Below are 18,805 nucleotides of genomic sequence, written 5' to 3'. Positions count from 1 at the left end.
CCTGGGCAAGTCACCCAACCCTGATTGCCCCACAAAAAAAAATTATGCTATACTGATATCATCTCTTCATATTCAACTCACACCTGTGTCCTGTGTCTAAATATATTCCATTCAGGTGCCCTAATACAGAGAAAGTTCTTATGAGTTAGAAGTATCATCTTCCTATGTAGTAATGTAGTTTTGCTGGGTAGGTGATTCTTGGTTGTAATCCCAGTTCCTTTGTCCTCCAGAATATCATATTCCATGCCCTTCAATCCTTTAATGTAGAAGCTGCTACATCTTGTGTTATCCTGTGTCTTCACAGTATTTGAATGGTTTCTTTCTGGCTGCTTGTAATATTTTCTCCTTGACATAGGAGCTCTGGAATTTGGCTATAATATTCCTGAAAGTTGTCATTGTAGGATCTCTTTCAGGAGATAATCCATGGATTCTTTCAATTTCTATTTTACCTTCTGTTTCTAGAATATCAGGGCAAATTTCCCTATTTCTTGGAGGATGATGTCTAAGTTCTTTTTTTGATCATGGTTTTCCGGTTGTCCAATAATTTTCAAATGATCTCTCCTGGATCTATTTTCTAGATCATCTGTTTTTCCAAGGAGATATTTCACATTGCCTTCTATTTTTTCATTCTTTTGTTTTTGCTTTCTTGTGTCTTGATTTTTCTTTCTTTTTTTTAAGTGAGGCAATTGGGGTTAAGTTGACTTGCCCAGGGTCACACAGCTATAAGTGTTAAGTGTCTGAGACCGGATTTGAACTCAGGTACTCCTGACTCCAGGGCCGGTGCTCTATCCACTGTGACACCTAGCTGCCCCGTCTTGATTTTTCTTAAAAGTTATTAGCTTCCATTTGCTCAAACCTAATTCTTAAGCAATTATTTTCTTCAGAGAGCTTTTGGCTTTTCCATTTGGCTTTTCAAGCTGTTGACTTTTTTCCCCCATGATTTTCCTGCATCACTCTCATTGCTCTTTCCATTTTTTCCTTTACCTCTCCTTATTTTCAAAGTCCTTTTTGAGTGCTTTTGTGGCCTCAGACCCAATTCATATATTTTTTGGGAAGGTTTGTATGTAGGAGCTTTGTCTTTGTTATCTTCTTCTGAGCATGTATTTTGATCTTCCTTGTCACCAAAGAAATTTTCAATGGTCAGCATTTTTTTCTGTCTGCTCATTTTCCTAGCCTATTTCTTGACTTCTAACTCCTTCTTAAAGTGGGACACTGCTTCCAGGACCCAAGCTTCAGGGGGTCCAAGGTAGTATGATTTAAAGAGAGCTATGTTCTCCACTCTCCTGGCCTGTGCTCTGGTCTGTAAATAACCACAGGTCTGCTTGTGCTTTAACCTCGGAACAGAATCCTGTTTCACTATGGGTTGCAAGCTCTGGTGTGCCTGTGCCCTTCCCCCACCTAAGCCTTTACTCAAGACTGTTTCCTGGTTCCCAGCATCTCCCCCCCCCACCCCCCCACCAACTGCTGGACCCCCCCCTCATGGGTCTGTGAACTGAATTCCAGAAGTAGCTACTGCCACAGCTGATTCCAAGGCTCTGGAGACCTGATTCTCTGGAGCTAGGGCTGGGTCTGCATGGTGTGGCCCATATTTGCACTAGTCTCACTCCAGTACAACAGACCTTTCCTGCCGACCTTCTAAGTCATCTTTCGCTGGAAAATAATCTGACCCCAACCTTTTGTGGGTTCTGCTCCTCCAGCAATTGTCCTATGGCATTATTTGGAGATATTTGGAGGGATCATTGGGAGAGCTCCAGGAAGTCACTGCCTTTACTCTACCATCTTAGCTATACCCTCTTACCTATGCCATTTCATTATTTTCCCTTTGATCCATAAAACCCTTAAAAAAAATACCCATTTCTGAAAATGTGGTAATTCTCAGACAAATCCAGTTGAAGTAATTTTTTTTTAGCATCCTAGTTCTCACAGGTAATATTTCAAATGCTAAACAGAACTAGAATCCCTGGAAACGGAAAAAAAACTGAAATATCTAGATAGATGTCACTTTTTGTATAAAAAGGAAAAACTCATGAGCTTTCTTCTGTTCTCTACACTTTCTCACTTTGTGACCTCATCCTATCCTATGTGTTTATCATCTTTATGGTAGTTATTTTCATCCCCTTCCAATCCATCCTCCACATTAGTGACAAAATATTTTCCTTAAGTTGTTTTTTCAGTCATGTTTGACTCTTGGTGATCCCATTTAGGGTTTTCTTGGCAAAGATACTAGAGTGGTGTGCCATTTCCTTCTCTAGCCCATTTTATGAGGCAAACATGTTTAAGTGACTTGCCGAAGGTCACTCAGCTAGTGTCTGAAGCCAGATTTGAACTCTGGAAGATGTCTTCCTGATTTCTAGCCCAGTGCTCTATCCACTTCGATTACCTAGCTACTCTTTTTTCCTTAAGTATATGTCTGACTATGTCACTCCCCCACTAAATGAACTCTAATGGCTCCCTCATCTTTAGGATATAAGCTCTTCTGTTTAGTGTTCAAAGATTTTTACAATCTGGCCTCAACTACATTTCCAAACTTATTAAAAATTACTCCCTTTCATATGCTTTAGTTCCAGCCAAACTGGTATCTTCATGTCCCTTGTATTTATTTTGTATATACTTACTTATGTACATGCTGTTTTTCCCAAAAGAATGTAAGTTCTTTGCAACAAGGGACTGTTTCATTTCTTTGTCTGTATCCCTAGTGCCTACAACAGTGCTTGGCATTTAGTAGCTGCTTAATAATAGGCTGATTGGTATTTGGAAGGGTTTTGAACTGCTATTCTCCTCATTCTTCCCCATATTTCATGCTGTCTAGCTAGCAGAAGGAAACCCTTCCTTGGTCCTACAACTTTCTTTGATGCCTATGGGGGACACCATTCACTCTTTTACCACCAGAGGTCCTTGAGAAGCTGCTGCCCTTTCCCATCCTCCTTTCCTCCATTGCCTGATTGAGATAGTGAGTTCCTATGGTCTCAGATAACTGGTATAGATCAAACTTACAACACTGACCTGAGGAAGAAGTCATCTTAGCTTTACTGGAGCCGAGAACTCTAAGTTTCGATAAAGGATGTTCTTAGTAGCCAGTAGATTTCTAAGTTTTATGCATGTGGCCTGGTGTTGGACTGGAAAGTTAATTTATTACAAGTGATTCACTGAGTAAATATAAGAATCTGATCAATTCCCATCATTACTTATTTTCTACAAACTCTCCAAATAACCCTGACTCCTGTGGAAAAATTAGTAAGACATCAAAATGTAGCTAATAAGTAGTGGAGCTGGAATTTGTAGCCATTTTTATCATAGGGTCATAAATTTAGAGCAGAAAGGGACTTTAGAGGTCATATATGACTTTAGTCCCTTCATTTAACAGGTGAGACAAATAAGGCCTAGAGAGGCTCAGCGATCAAAGTCACACAGTTCTTAAATGGCCGAGCCAAGATCTAAAACCAAGTTTTCTGACTGAATTAAGAATTCTTTCCAGATAAGCACATTGTTTTGATTACAGCATGGTGTGCAGGTTATTTTTTTTAACTAACAACCTCAAGAGAAAAGAAGTTTTTAGTTAAAAGAGCTTTAAAAAGGAAAAATATGCCATATAACTGTGAGTTTTTGTCATTATTGACAGTTCTCACATAGAATTTCTATCTTTGAAGAGAATGAGAAGGGGGGGGAAAGTAAACAAGGGCAGAGGTTGTACAAAGTAGATATAAAGCAAATGTTAATGAGAACAGGATCAGAATGTAGGACCTCTTCACATCACACCTGTACTTTTCCAATGTATATCACACCTAATTGTCAGATTAAAATTTCTACAACAGCGCACTTATGTCATGATCCACCAATGTCATTCCACTTGATCTAGAAGGTAAATTAAAACACCCCTGTCCAAAGTGTAATCAGATGACTCAGAAAGTAGTGAATTCCTTTTTCATAACATTTCTTCAAATGGAGACAGGGTGACAACTCCTCAGGGAAAGGGAAGATTCTCAGGTGTAGGTTGGACTAGTTGGTCTCTGAAGTATCTTTTAATCTATCTGTGTGCACAGTACCATCAAAGGAGGCAGGAAGGTTAAATATGAAAAGAATATAAAGAAGAAATCAATGAACTTTAAGATAAATTATTATGAAATAAATGAAGGTCAAAACCCGATTTCAAGAAGTTAAGAAGGGAATGGTAATTTGGAAGTAGAGGTGGGGAATAAACTATTTGCTGAAAATGAAAAAAAATATGTGGGAGTTCAAGGCAACACCTGCTCTTCTCACTCCTGAAAGACTGTAAGGAGAACTTACTGAGAGGCAACATTTCAAAAGTGTTTTCTTCCTCACTAATTACCCTACCCAATCTGTTGCTTGTAATAAATTGCCATCTGCTAGTTTTAATACACTCACATGAACAGGTGCCTTTCGGGGTTTCATTATCCAGCATTTCTAGTACTTCTCCATCCTCCAACTGAGAAATAACATCTGGTTTGTTGTCTGAAAGACCTGCTCATGGAAAAGAAAAGTGAAATAGACATTGTTTTTCCTCCAAAAAAAAAGGAGAGACATTTCAGACTATAATTCAGACTTCTTCATATTGAAACAAGAAGAAGATATGCTAAGATCGAAAGAGTAGTTCAAATGACTTCTGAAGCGTATCCAATATCATGTTTCTATAAAGTCTAAGTAGATGAGTCCATGGGGTTGATTTAGGTTGAGAAGGATACTTAAGTTACTGGTCTTTCCTCTTCTTCCTAGGAGGGTATAAATTTCTCCCTTTGAGGTACATGTACTTGGTATCAGTAGAATGTGCTTGACATGTGGAGGACTAGAGCTTGGGGAAAGTGCTGCATCAATGAATTAGTTAAATTGTCTCATTTTTATTTCTATAAGGCAAAAAGATTTTTCATTTGCAAACACACAATAAGTATCTTGTTGATTGGTCCAAAAGCATTTTAGAACCTATTTTCTACAAATTAAGAACAAACTCCACTAAATACTTCTAGTACCCCATTGTTTTAAAAAAATTTTAAAGCAAAAATACCATCAAAGTGAAGATTTGTAATAATAAGGGAAATATTTACCAAGAACAACTAGGTTCCTGTAAGTCTCCAGTAGCACTTCCCTGCAGAGGGCCTGTTCAACAGGGTTCAATTGTGTCCACTCTTCCCAGGTAAAATCTGGAGCCACATCCTTAAATGTCACTGATTCCTGAAACACCAAACACATTTGTGCTCATTCAGAAATACTTAAAATTTCTCCTCCATCATTTATTTTCCCCCTACCAAGAGAATTCCTCTTTCTAATTTCCCTATTTCTGTCAGTGGTAATATATAATCAGTGAAGAAAGGAATATGAACTCAGAAATAATAAGGATCTTCCTAAACCTAGGAATGAAGTCATAATGTAACACTCTGGGTTGAAACTTAACAAGAATTTCTCTCTATTTACTCTTGTCCTGCTGTGATCAAGCTATTCAATTCTGAAATTCAATTCTAGCTCACTGTCCATGTACAGGCATAGGATATGATCATTTAGGCTGTCTAGAAACTTTCTGGGGCTCTATGAAATTATCATGGTGTTACCTGAAACGGGGAGCTAGGTGGTGCAGTAGATTAAGCACTGGCCCTGGAGTCAGGAGGACCTAAGTTCAAACCCAGGCTCAGATACTTGACACTTACTAGCTATGTGACCCTAAGCAAATCAACTTAACCCTGATTGCCTCAAACATCTGAGGCCATCTGCAGTCATCCTGATGTATATCTTGCCACTGGACTCGGATAACTCTGGAGTAGAAAGTGAGGCTGGTGACTTTGCACAGCTCTCCCCCTCCCTTAAACCCAATTCACTATAAGTCATGACATCACTTCCTGAAGTCACAGTCCTCTTCGTGAAGGAAGGACAAACAACAACGACGACCTGAAACGGGGTTATCTGGAGAACGTTCCCCATTGGAAGGTGATCTCCTTGTGAGCAAGGGTTCCAGTAATTGTACCTCTAGCTCCTAGCACAGATCCTGGAATACAGCAGGCATTCACTCAATACCTGTTTAATGACATTTAGGGTATCTTCAGTTTGAGCTCTGCATACTGGAACATAGCCCTATTCATTTTATACTGGTCCTGATAATGCAACTATAAAGGAATCTTGTTTGATTTTAACATATGCATGTGAGATCTCTTTTTGTTCAGTTGTATTGTATTTTACCATATTAAATAGTTTTTTTGTTTTTATCCTAGAAGTATTTTATTATTTTCTAGTTACATGTAGAGATAGTTTTCAACATTTTTTGGAGGGGCAGGGCAGTGAGGGTTAAGTGACTTGCCCAATGTCACACAGCTAGTAAGTGTCAAGCATCTGAGGCCAGATTTGAACTCAGGTCCTCCTGAAACCAGGGCTGGTACTTTATTAAAACATTTGCTTTTTTTTTTTTTTTTTAGTGAGGCAGTTGGGATCACACAGCTAATAAGTGTTAAGTGTCTGAGGCCAGATTTGAACTCAGGTACTCCTGACTCCGGGGCCAGTGCTCTATGCACTGCGCCACCTAGCTGCCCCTAAAACATTTGCTTTTAAGATTTCTAGTTCCAAATTTTTCTCCCTCCCTCCCTAAGACAGCAAGCAATCTGATATAAGTTATATATGTACAATCGCATTAAGCATATTTCTACATTAGTCATGTTGTGAAAGAATTATCAGAACAAAAGGGGGAAACCTCAAAAAAAAAAAGTAGAAACAGTATGGTTCAATCTACATCCAGATTCCACAGTTCTTTTTTCTGAATGTGGAGAGCATTTTCCATCATGAGTCCTTTGGAATTATCTAGGATCATTGTATTGCTGAGAAGAGTTAAGTTTACCACAGTTGATCCTCACACAGTGTTGCTGTTACTGTGTACAATGTTATCTTGGTTCTGCTCACTTCATTTCAATATCAGTTCATGTACATCTTTCCAGGTTTTTCTGAAATCTGCCTGCTCATCATTTCTCACAGCACAACAGTATTCCATTACATTCATATCAAATGTTTTTTAAAGAAAAAAATAAAAGAATCTCAGAGTCAGAAGGGATCTTCAGTGGCCATCCAGTCAACCCTTATAAATTGGATGAAGAGGAATCCCCCTTACAAAATTCCTGGAAAATTGCCTTTTAGCCTCTGATTGAAGACTAATAGTAAGGGGGCATCTACTACTTCTTGAGGTAGTTCAGTCTATTTTGAGACATCTAATCATCAGCAAGTTTTTCCTTGTGAGACTAAACATGTCTTTTTGCAAAGTCTACCTGCTGAGTTATAAGTCAGATGTTCTTTTACATGACAATGCCACACACAGATGAACACTATTATCATGTTTTTCCTAAGTCTTCTCCATTCCAAGCTAAGCATACACATAGAATGGCAGATCAATGTAAGTCAATCAACAGGCAAGACCTATTTCTACATAACCAGGCACCAGAATCAGAACTTGATACTAGGTTAATTTATAGAAAGTAAAACTTGTAGAATAATTTACCTGACATTTTAAAGCTTCAAAACACTTCAGAGAACATGTAGTTCAAATCCTTCTTTCTGCAAATGTACATGGTAGAACACAGCTAGGCATGACAGGAGCCATACAATGAAGGAAGCATGGAATTGATCCCTTTCCCCAATCTCTTCCAGTGATACATGGACACATACATTCTAGCTACAGTACTTTCCTTGTCAATGAACATGTGCCATCATCCTTTTACTGGGTGGGGCCCCTTGCTAGAGGCTTTTGGTTGATCTCCATGACCAAAAAAAATCCTCCCACTCAATAGACTTTTTTTTTGGGGGGGGGGGGGGGTCAGGGCAATGAGGGTGAAGTGACTTGCCCAGAGTCACACGGGGGTCAGTCTGAGGCTGAATTTGAACTCAGGTACTCCTGAATCCAGGGCCAGTGCTTTATCCACTGCACCTCAATAGAATTTAAAGAGACAGTCTCATTCTCTATGGCAGCTACTTATATATGTCAGCATGTGCTATATGTATATTTTTTATGTTTAAATTTTTGTTTATGTTTTAGTTTGTTGTTGTTCACTCATTTCAATCACATTCAACTCTTTATGATCCCATTAAGGGTTTTCTTTTTTTTTTTTTTTTTTTTTAAGTGAGGCAATTGGGTTTAAGTGAATTGCCCAGGGTCACACAGCTAGTAACTGTTAAGTGTCTGAGGCCGGATTTGAACTCAGGTACTCCAGACACCAGGGCCGGTGCTCCTATCCACTGCGCCATCTAGCTGCCCCAAGGGTTTTCTTAACAAAGATACTGGAGTGGTTTGCCATTTCCTTCTCCAGCTCATTATTCATAAGAGCAAAGAGGCAAACAGGGTTAAGTCACTTGCCCAGTAAATATCTTGCCTAGAAAATGTTTTGAGGCTGTATCTGAACTCAGGTCTTCCTGACTTCAGGCCTAGCACTCTTTCCATTGCACACCTAGCTGGCCATCAACCTTTTATAACGTAATGGGTTACTATACAGTGTTTTAAACATGTCAGTATGTGCTCGTGAGTCTTGCATTAAGCATTTCTTTGGCGAGGGAAGGAAATAGCTTTCCTATACTTGATCTACTTTGTACCTACACTCTTATTAGGGATTGTATAATCTCTTTTAGGAAGGCATTTAATAGTAAGCATTAATAAATGCTGTTGATTGGCCCTGTACAGAAGCTATTCCTAGGCTTTAAAATATTCTCTTTAGGGCTCCATGGAAGGGGAAAGTGGTGGTTAAAAGCTACAGCATGTGAAAAGGGCCTGATCTCTTTACTCTGGGTCAGGATACCCTAGGACATGAACCTAGTGCACATGACCTTAGAATTGAGACCCTTTAGAAATGAAGGCATCTTCACCTCCTGGGCCCATTGGCTTTTTTTTTTTCCTTAATATTGCAAAAGTTATAGATTATCATCATTCTAAGAGAGGTCTTTTGTAGTAAAGTAAAGAATTAAGCCAAAACTAATGATAGTGACCTCATTTGAAAAAACATGCAACATTCTACAACTATAACACTACTCCCATTTTAAAATAAAAAAAAATTAACAAATCTATTCTTTCTTCCTCCCAACTCTCATTTCAATAAAAAAGAAAAACAAATTCCTTTTAACAAAAATGCATAGTTAAGCAATATAAATCCCCTCATTGTTTGCATACAAAAACATATATTTTATTCTGTACCCAGAATCTATCACTTCTCTGCCAGGAGGTAGATAGTATGTTTCATCATTAGTTCTCTGGAATCATGGATGGTCACTGTATTGATCATAGTTCTTATACCTTTAATACTGCTTTTACTATCTTATTAGTATATCAATTCTTCTGGTTCTACTCATCTCATTCCTTTCTAAAATTGTCAAAAATGTTCAATTTTAGAAATTTTTCTGCCTAACAAAAAGAGCTTTCATAAATATTTTAATACACATATGACCTTTTCCTCTTTCTTGATCTCTTTTGGGTATAGGCCTAGCAGTGGTATGGCTGGGTCAAAGGGCATAAACTGTTAAGTACCTTTTTGTATATATTTCCAAATTGCATTCCAGAAGAAGTACAGACCCATTCACATGGTTCACTAACAGTGCCTGTTCAGGCACTTGGATTTTTACACAAATAAGAAAAACTAACAAAGAGGGAGTAGTTAAATGGACTCAAGAGCATATATTTAAAAGAATCATAAAATTCCAGAAATGGAAGGGACCTTAGAGATCATGTAGCTTCATTTTATAGGTGAAAAAAATTGAAACCCAGAGACATTAACTGACTTGCTCAGGATCACTTGTCTGGTTTGTATAACTCAAATTAAGGTGTACCGCTTCCTACTTCAAAGCTCTTTCTACTATCTGTTGCAGTTTAATAAAATACATTAATATCATTGAACTTAAATATTTTGAGGGTGTTGTATTATTCAAATTGTGGATCATACAGGTGTCTGAAATTTACCTTCCCTTTACCATTTTATTTTACTTAGTACTTTATTACTTATTGTAATACAGGAGTGGCAGGGTCCATTTTTGCCAATTAATAAAAATTCTAATAGGAGAATCAATACTAGGAGTTCAATGATGAAAACATGGTTTGATGATTATTTCTAAATTTAATCTTCCCACAGTATCCTGTTCCATATCAATAGTAAGAACTGAGAACTGATTGTGCTATTTCATAAGAAAGATAATAATGAATCTAATGAATCTAAAATAAAATGAAATTTTAAACATGAATTTTACTTTTTTTCAATCAATAACCATTTATTCCCCCCTCCCCCCCACCCCATTCCCCAAATAAACATAAAGGAAAACAAATTCTTATAACAAATAGTTATGATTAAGCAAAACTAATCCCTGCAATGGTTATATCTCTAATTAACAATGATTTGGAGGGGCAGCTAGGTGGCCCAGTGGATAAAGCACCGGCCCTGGATTCAGGAAGACCTGAGTTCAAATCCGGCCTTAGACACTTGACACTTACTAGCTGGGTGTCTCTGGGCAAGTCACTTAACTCCAAAAGATTTGGAGCATTTTTTAAAAATTGGTTGTTGGTAGCTTGGATTTCTTTCTTCTTTTGAAAAACTTTCTATTCATATCTTTGGAACATTTATCAATTGGAGAATAGTATTTATTTTTATAATATCAAAACAGCTGACCTATAAAGAGATCAAAGAGAAGTCTATCATTGGATACCAAAAAGCCATCTCATCTGGGACCCTCGCCCCCACTCCCCATACCAGGAGTTAGTTTATGGCTTAATATCTTTTTTCTGAGGTTGGGTAATGTCAATTTTCTATCTTGGTTTTTTGTTATTCTGGCCATTTTATATTTCTGTACATATTCATGCATTTCGTTTAAGTTGTTGGTTTTATTGGCATATAATTGGACAAAATAATTTCTAATAATTGCCTTTATTATTTACATATTATGAGTTCTTTTTTCATTTTTTACTATTTTCTTTAAAAAATCAAATTAATTTTTTCAGAATTTGTTTTTAGTTTTGTTTTGTTTTTTAGTTTTTTTAAGCTGCATGGCCAACTCTCTGATCTGTTTTCTCTCTTTTGCTGTTAGCAAACTAAATTTTCCTCTTATAAAAGTCATCAATTTTTACTGAAGGACTATTTCCCCCCATAGGATAACACTCTTTTTACTTAGTAAGTTTTTGCTGATTATCTCTTGACTTTTCGAATACTGTATTCCAAGCTCTCCACTTCATTATGGCAGCTGTTAAATCTCATGTGATAATGATGATGACTTTTTGGTATGTGAACATTCCTTCTAGAAATTAAAGTAAAATTTCTTGGAGCTGGGAGGTCTGGATTTTGGCTATGATGATCCTGGAAGTTTTTGTTGTGTGATTTATTTTGGAAAGTGACCAGAGGATTTTTTTCTATTTTCATTTTTCTCTCTGGTTCTAATATGTCTGGAATTCATTCATTATTTTAAAAATATAGTATTAAACCTCTTTTGGGGGGGGGGGGTCCTAAATTTTTGTTATCCAATGATAGACTTCTCTTTGATCTCTTTATAGGTAAGCTGTTTTCAGTATTAGGTACCTTATATTTCTTTTATTTTTTCCACCCTTTTGGTTGGTTTTTTAAAATGTTGTATTACATTTTTATTTATTTTGTTAAACATTCCATAATTCCATAACTCCATTTTAATCTGGTTCCCTTGCACTTGGGTCAGTTTGGCAACATGTTTGACACAGGCTCAGAATGAATCAGGACAGTAGAAAATTATAGGTTACTTGTTACTGCTTATAAGTTTATGGTCTTTAAGACTGCTTAGCCTAAGTGACTCCATATTGGAATCCTATCACTTATAACTACAACAAAAAAATATATTAAAAATTATAATTATCACAAAATGAAGGATTGGGATAGATCATTTTTCTTTTTTACAATTAAGAATTTATTAAGTGCTTACATGTATTTTTTTTTTTATAATAAACATTTTTTATTTATATTTTTGGGTTCCAATTTTTATCCCTTTTTCCTCTTCTCTCTGAGGCAGCAAATAATCAGATATGGGTTATATATGTATTATTATGTAAAACATTATGATATTTGTTTTATTTTTAATATTTATTGTTGTCTCATGGATTCATTAACTTCTGTTTGGTTCATTCTGATTTTCAGGAAATCTGTTCTTTGGGTAAAGTTTTGTATTATTATGCTAACTTGTTACTTTTTCTATGTCCTTTACTGCTCTCAATTCTTTTCTCTAAAGCTTTCATTTAATTTATGATTTTAAAATCTTACTTCATTTCCTCCAAGAATTCTACATGATCTTGTGGTCAAGCTTTTTTTCTTTGAGGCTTTGCCTATAGATATTTTGGAATTAGAGGTTGTATCTTGGGCATTCCTGGCTCTGTAACAGCTCTTTTTTCTGGGTGTCTTTGTTTATACCTTCTTCCAGCCCTACTTCCTAATTGGGATTTTGTGTTAGAAATAAGCTCTGCACATATCTGGAAGGGAATGTGGGGCCTTGTTTGGTCATGATGTTCTCTCTGTTTTGCTGCTGCTTTTTTTTTGAGTAATCAGTATTGTGTTCTTCAGAGATCTATAAACTTTCAGCATTTCCTGAGTGGTCTGATCTAAGGCAAAGTCTGATTGCTGCCTTCTACCCACTCCCCCTCCCAATTCTCCCTCTAACCCCAGTTTGAACTTTTCATGCTCTCAGCCCCAGTATGAATCTTTTTTTTTTTTTGGCTGGGCATTGAGGGTTAAGTGACTTGCCCAGGGTCACAGAGCTAGTAAGTGTCAAGTATTTGAGGCTGGATTTGAACTCAGGTCCTCCTGAATCAGGGCCAGTGCTTTATCCACTGTGCCACCTAGCTGCCCCCCAGTATGAATCTAAATAACACAACCAAAGATTTGCTCTAGTTGGAGATCTCCTAGATGGCTGCTTGCTCCTATCAGCTGGCTAGAAGGTTCAGAGCCACATAAATGCTGGCTTGCCTAGAAGAACTGAAGTATGAGTGTGGAAGAGGCTTGGCCTGCAGTTAAGGGTTAGTAGAATATTCTGTTCTTGACACTCTGAAATAGTCAGCCAAACAAAGTCAAAATAACCACACATAAATAACATCATTATTCCAGGCAAAACCCCCTGAACTTTGACTCATTCTCTGTCCTTCACCCTACTATCCAAACAATCACCATTTACTCCTAACACGCTCTTTTCATAATTTCAATTCCCTTTTCAGAAAACTTCAATAGTTCTCTAGGGTCCACAACATAAAGTCACAATGACATTTGAGAAAACATTTTCAAACCTAGCTCCCCTTACCCTACCTTTCTAATCTACCTAGGCCAGTATATTCACAATAGCTACTGCAGAAACATGTTCACACCCACTTTTACGCATGAGCTTGCGGTATTCCCTCACCTGGAATCCATCTTTCCCATTATGTTCTTATCTAATTCAATGCTAGCCATCTTTCAGGACCAGCACAGACTGTTCTTCGACCCAAGTAGAATCTCTTCATTCTTTCATCTCATACCACACCTTCTAGTACTTCGTCTTTTGATTTTAAAATTACATTGTCTTCAAAAGTCTCAGTGCAGTTGTAAGCTTTAACAACTTAAAATAGCACTGAGGACTTTTGGAATTCCCAGTATGTATTGTCCTTTGTTCTTCAAAGAAGCTGTAAAGCCTTTTGTAAAGTTGTAAAGTCTGTCCAGTATTGCTTTTGTAAACTTCAGGACGATTATCATAGTATTGAGCATAAAGTAGACAGAAGTAAATGCTGGATAGAGAAGAGAATGCACCAGTAATTGGTTGTCCATCATCTACCAAGATAAGCCTAGTCTCTTGTGGCTAAAACAACAGGGGTTGAGATCTCCTTTACAGGCTTTCCTGGACAAAGAAACTCTAGAGTAAAGGAAGGAAAAATGTCTCCACACACAATCAAGATTCCTCTCCAGGAAAGGGAGAGGAAATTAACTTACCTGAAAACTGGTTTGGGAATCACAATCAGCGTTCCTTCTCTCTCTCTGTTTCCCTCTTGGGGAACACAGAATCCTGAGAACATACAGCTGGGAAGGAGAAAGATTGGAATAGGATTAGCCTATAAGCTAAGAAAAATTCAAAGAGGATGATGCTACCTGGGACCATGAATTTGTGTGGTTATAACAGGTTTCAAGGACAGAGGCCTAGTTTGGGAGTTGACACGTGGTTAATTTCACAATTCTGTCTCTAATCTAATATTTCCCCTGGAATGTGTAATAAAACTCTCTGCAACAGAAACATCTCCATTTGATTAGGAAATATGGAATGATAAGCTTGCTAGGTTCCTTTTGGAAAGTTAATTTGGAGAAGTTTAATATCATTTATCTTATAAAAATAAAGAATTGGAGTAAAGAGACCTGGGACCAAGACCTACCTTAACTTCCTGCCTTACTTATGTAAACCTGAGCAAGTCAATTGATTATATTTATCTTAGTTTTTCCCAATTGTGAAATTGGAATAGTTGTAATTACTTCATTTAATATGTAATGTAAATACTTCATTTGAAGATCACAAGGATCTTCAAGGTATAAAAACCATTACAATTTCAGGTTATTATTGTGGAACCCAATGCTGAATCATTGGTTGATGAGTGGACAATTCCAATAAACCTTTGGAAAGAACCTGTGCAATTTCACAAGAGCCAAATGGTTTTACTGTTCCCTGCTTCTCTACCAAAAAAAAAAGCCAGTGAAAAACATGCTTGTAAAGCAGTAAGGAAGGGACTGAATTGGATAAATGAGACAGAGGACTAATGCTGAGGCTAAAAAGGTTCTCAGTACCTAGGAAAGTAGGTGGTATTTGCCTCCCTCACCTTCATCAATCAGAGATCTCCCCCCTTCCCTATTATTTCTTCCCTTTACTAACTAGTGTTTCTTCATGGACACCTCAAGTTATATATTATCTTTTCTCATATCCTGAAGAGACTTCACTCTATCTCTCTATTCCTCTGTAACTCTCACTTCTTCTTCAAGCATCTGGGTCAAATCCTCCACTATAGTGACCACCGCCTCAATATTTTCTGGATGCTGTGACTTCACCCAAATCCTGATTTCACTGGCAAGTTGGTCAGGAATTGCTCCAGCACCAGCAGCTCAGGATCTGTTCTTTTGTGTGAATCTCTGGCCTCAGCCACTGAAGGCAGAGTTCCCGAGCTGGTTCACAGCCTCCCGGGGTCCAGCTTTCTCTGGGTATGGAAAACATCTGAAGTTCTGGCGAGAAGCCTCAGGGCTAAATTTATCATTTCCTAGGGTGTTTACCCTTTCATTTGGGCTCTTCTCTCAGTAATCTATCCTTGTTCATATACAGCCCGGATTTGGGGACTTAGAGTCATCATCTTATTCAGGGTCAGCATCTTTCCATCAGAGACCATCATTAGGGATTTCAAATCTACATTCTTAGCAAGGAGTCATTTCCTTTCTGGCTGAACACCTGAAAACATTCCTGCTGTATACTGTAGGTAGAAATTCATCAAGGTGGCTGGAGGGAACCGGAAGCACCAGTTATATCATTTGAGCCTATAGAGATTGTTAAGACACTGTAGACATACAAACTGCAGAGAAAGTGATTAAGGGGATGACATGGTATATTGTTGTTAAGAAAGGTGTTTAGTTTTCAGCATTGGCTTAAGTATACATAATAATTGCTCAGAGGTATTTAGTGCTTTACAGTTTACCTAAGTGTCTCACAACTACACAGTACAAGTCTAATCATCGGATCATGCAGATGAAGAAACTAAGATTTAACCATGATAATTCCTTCAAGGTCATATAAATAAAAGCAGAACCATGACTTGAAATTAGATCTCTAACCTCTTGGTTTAGTTGAATATACAGAAATCTAGTCAAATCTAGGTCTCTTGGTCTATAAAAACATACAAACAGAGACAAACACAGAAATTGATTCTATGACATTTGGAGCTGAAAAATACATGCATTTCCTTGTATAAACAAACTTTACAAGGGCAGAGACTATTTTATTCTTTCATTAATCAGACATAGCACCCAGTATAACGCCTTACACACAGTTGATACTAAATAAATGTAGAATGTATGAATGTCATTGGAAATAGACCAAAATGACTGGCAAAGAGTAGAGATTAAGAATCAAACTAGAACAAGGCGATGAACAAAGCCATTAATAACATTATGTTCAATAATTGCACACGTCAATAGGCTATTTGGAAACTACCCTTAACATCAAGAATCCTGCCTAGTATTTGGAAGATTCCCACTTCCTTTACTGGAAACATATTTTAGGTAGGGGGAGGTTCCTAAGTGAACACTTCTGTGTAAAATGAGAACCAGCCTTTGATTTGCCATTTTAAAGTCAGGGTTTAGCAACTTTGAATTTGTGCACTGAAAGGAAACTCTTTTAAAAGCCTTTGAGTATGACAGAATCAGAGGCAATATTTAGGAGTGACCCAAGGTACTGTGTGTGCTTACAAGTGATTTGTATCCTGAAAGGCTAACTGGCTCAGTGAATACAAGGTCAGTCTCTCAGTCAGGAAGATTATGGGTTCAAGTCCTACTTCTCACACTGGTTAATGACCTTAGGCAGATAGATCATTTAACCTCTCAATATCCTTCACAATTCACCTTCTTTCTGTCATGCACCACTCTGGAAGTTTGGGGACACAGCCCTGTCGGAATGTTTTAAATGCATAAAAAAGATTAAAAGAAAAACCAATTACCTAATTACATATGCATATACATAAAATTATAAAATACAATGATCAAGGTGTTTGTTGTTTGTTTTAATAAGAATTCATGAAAAAGAAAATTAAAAAAAAATTCATGGCCTACATGTTAAGAGCCTCTGCTCCAAGGCTAAGATGAAGAGCAGGTCCCTAGCCATACTAGAAGAGGGAGTTTCAGCAACAATGAAATTCCAGGTCGAATACCAAAGAAAAGTACTGGCAAACGAAATCCAAATTTTAGGTTAAATGATACAGCTCAAGTGCTAAGGAAACCAGGGAAGACAATGGCCACACCCTCTTTTGTGTCATGTATCCCTCTGAAGCTGGGTGAAGCTTATGGACGTATTCTCTGAATAACGTTTTTTAAATGCATAAAATAAAATAGGTTAAAAAGAAACCCATTATATTGAAATACGATTATCAAAAAAAAAACCATTTTTTAAATACAAAGTCACGGCCTGTTAGATTAGGAACCCCCGCTAAATTGAAGAATCGCTAATCCATCCAATCTAATTGTCACCAAAAAACCTAACCCCAAATCTGGGCAGAGTGAAAATTTACACAAGCCCCTCTCACCCTCTTCTTTCAGACCTTTCTTTCATCCCTCCTCTCCTCATTGTCCATTTACTGCGCAAACGAGCTCCTTACCTCCTCCGAGGGGCGTGCGGGCAGGCTGCTGTGGGCCTGCAGTTCTGAGAAGGGAAAATGGACGGAAGGCGCGGCGTGGGCAAAACTGCGCAAAAAGCGGAGGATGCCCACACCGTCCTTTGTCTATTCTCCTCCTGGGCGGCCACTATCCGGATCCGATGCCGCGACAGGGTTCTTCCTCCCCAACTCCCGTGACAAATGACCCCGGCTACGGTTCTCCCGTTGCTAGGCCGAGACCTCCAGTACACACAGAAATGCACGCGCACACGCACACACACACACACACACACACACACACACACACAAATTCTTTACATACACTCCTGCCAGGTTCCGCCGGACCGATCACGCCGCGGACCCTGATCACGCCGCGGAACCCGATCACAGCCGCGGACCCCGATCACACTTGCGGACCCGATCTCACCTTGGGCGGTGAGTTCAGGGTACCTGGATTTGTAGGGTGGCTCCGACTTCTCCCAGACACCAAAAGCTCACTGGAACCGCAATGGGTAAGGCGGTTACCGCAGTGGGTAAGATGCTGCGCATGCGTCAACATAGCTGCCAGGCCGATTATTGTATTTCGCCATTCCTAGGTCTCAGAACTACGATTCCAGAATCCTCCATAAAAGTACCTTTTCCCCTTATTCGCCTAAGCATAGGTTCTTGTCATTTCAGTCGTGTCAGACTCATTGGTGACCCCATTTAAGTTTTCTTGGCAAAAATATTGAGTGGTTTGCTGTTTCTTTCTCCAGCTCTTTTTATAGACGAAGAAACTGAGCAAACACTTTTGTATCCCTTGGGTTTCAGTACAACTTTCCCCTATCTCAATTCGTTATGAAAAGAAATATATTCTACACTTTTTCTCATTAATATGCATATAAGGAAAAAAATAAACTGTTCCCTATTCAGTAAGAATGGAAATGTGAGAAATACAGTAACAACCTGATACAATAGTGGACTCTTCTCAGAGAAGCATGCCCCATGTAAGGAACAGCAAGGCAATATTATCTAGTAAACCATGTTAACTCAAGAAAGAGAAAAGTAAGGTTTTCAGGGTTAGAGGAAGAATTGATAAAACCAGTTTTAGCTCACTCTTGCCAGTGCACTAGTAAATGTAGGTAAATTTCAACCCTAGTTACTACTGTCCTTGCTTAATAGACTTTTTTTTTTTTTGCAGAACAATGAGGGTTAAGTGACTTGCCCAGGTTCACACAGCCAGTAAGTATCAAGTGTCTGAGGCTGATTTGAACTCAGGTCCTCCTGAATCCAGGACCAGTTCTTTTTGTTTTTTAATTAATTAATTTTTGCGGGGCAATGAGGGTTAAGTGACTTGCCCAGGGTCACACAGCTAGTTAAGTGTCAAGTGTGGGAGGTCAGATTTGAACTCAGGTCTTCACCACCTAGCTGCCCCGTCTCCCCCACCCCCTTCTTTATCCACTGTGCCATCTAGCTGCCTCCTTAATAGACTTACTAATATTAACTTCT

General features: G+C 38.1%; 1 protein-coding gene across 6 annotated transcripts in view; it reads right to left on the bottom strand.

Moving 5' to 3' along the window:
- Window positions 1-17,869, bottom strand: part of LOC122735403 (zinc finger protein 570-like) — a 50,471-nt gene extending 32,602 nt beyond the window's left edge. The window contains exons 1-4 of one of the 6 annotated variants that reach the window (XM_043976932.1): window positions 17,745-17,823; window positions 13,917-14,003; window positions 5,058-5,184; window positions 4,384-4,479 (exon numbers count right to left, since the gene is read on the bottom strand). The gene's annotated coding sequence lies outside the window, so the exon portion shown is untranslated. The other 5 variants (XM_043976924.1, XM_043976926.1, XM_043976931.1 and 2 more) reach the window with 5 other exon arrangements.
- Between the last annotated feature and the right edge of the window lie 936 nt (window positions 17,870-18,805).

The sequence above is a fragment of the Dromiciops gliroides genome, chromosome 1 (genome assembly GCF_019393635.1).
Source record: "Dromiciops gliroides isolate mDroGli1 chromosome 1, mDroGli1.pri, whole genome shotgun sequence".
Classification (NCBI taxonomy): Eukaryota; Metazoa; Chordata; class Mammalia; order Microbiotheria; family Microbiotheriidae; genus Dromiciops; species Dromiciops gliroides.
This window is presented reverse-complemented; position numbering and strand designations above follow the sequence as displayed.